The following is a 1,328-nucleotide window of genomic DNA, read 5'->3' on the forward strand; positions in this document are numbered from 1 at the left end:
GAGGGGTACATTGAAAAGATAGACATTAATTTACATTGTAGTTGGGGGTGGGATTTGGTTAAATAGGGAAAGTGAGGTTAGGTTTGCACGGGAGCGGGGTAGTTTTGTGTTTAGGTTTTTGGGCCTTCATGGCGGGCAAGGGTGTTCTTGTAGTGATGGGGGATGTTAGGGGTGAGAAAAGGGTGGCTAAAGGGGATGTGAGAGGTGAAATAGGGCAAAGAAACTGACATTTTAGGGCGGTAAGCGGCAGCAGCCTTAAGAGACATCTGTGGGCGGCAGTGAGTACTTTTGTGTATGGATAGGTTACAGTCACCGACGGATGAGCGGGAGATGGGCAGCGCGAGTACTGGAAGAGCTGGTAGTGAAGTAGACATGGAGGAAATTTCCAGAGGGACACGACGGCCAATTGTGCGTGGCCCGGTGTCAAGTGACACGTCAGAGAGGGGGAAGAATCGGAGCGGAAGAAGCGATCAGGCAAGAAAGAATAGCGTCCAGTGTAAGTGAGAATGAGGATCTGTCGAAGAGGAAAAGGGAAAGCAAAGAGAGTCCAGAGAAAAGCGCACTAGAGAGTCCCTTTAAAAAAGGCATACGAACACGCAGGTCAACCTCCCAAAAAATGGAGCGGCAGACGGAGAAGGAGGCTATCGGGATGCTGATAGGTGAGATTAGAGGGTTAAGGGAGGACGTAAGGGTGGCTATGGAGCAGATGGAAAGTATGAGGGAGGACCTGAGGGTAAGAGATCAGAGATGGCGAAAGGAAGTAAAAGAGATGAGGGGAAAAGTAGAATGATTGCCTAAAGAGATGGTGTCGGTAAGGAAGGAAAAAAGGATAAAATAAAAAAATGGAAGAAGATATTAGGATGTGGAAGGAAAGGGCAGAAAAAAGGCTGGAGAAGGTGGAGGGCAGGTCGAGAATGGAAGCAGTGGACAGGGGGGGAGGGTGAAAAGCAAGATATTTGGGAGAAAGTGGAGATCATGATAGAAGAAAAAGTGGGAGAGCGTAGGAGAGCAAGGTAGCGAAAGTTAGGATGGAGGGGAGAAAGGAGATTGAAGTGGCGATGGTGGAATTGGAGAGCTGGGAAGAAAAATTGGGGGTAATGAGTAAAAAAATAAGATAAAGGACGATAAGGTTTTTATCGATCAAGATTTGACGAGGAAGGAAAGGGATGTTCAGAGAATGCTAAATGACAGAGCTAGGAAGGAGAGGAACGAAGGGAGAGCAATGAAAGTAGGGCACCGGAAAATAAAAATAGATGAGAAAATGTGGGTATGGGACCAGGAGAAGGAGGTGTTAAAGGAAGTGCAGGGGAATTTGTTTCGGAGGATGT

The sequence above is a fragment of the Belonocnema kinseyi genome, chromosome 3 (assembly GCF_010883055.1).
Source record: "Belonocnema kinseyi isolate 2016_QV_RU_SX_M_011 chromosome 3, B_treatae_v1, whole genome shotgun sequence".
Lineage (NCBI taxonomy): Eukaryota > Metazoa > Arthropoda > Insecta > Hymenoptera > Cynipidae > Belonocnema > Belonocnema kinseyi.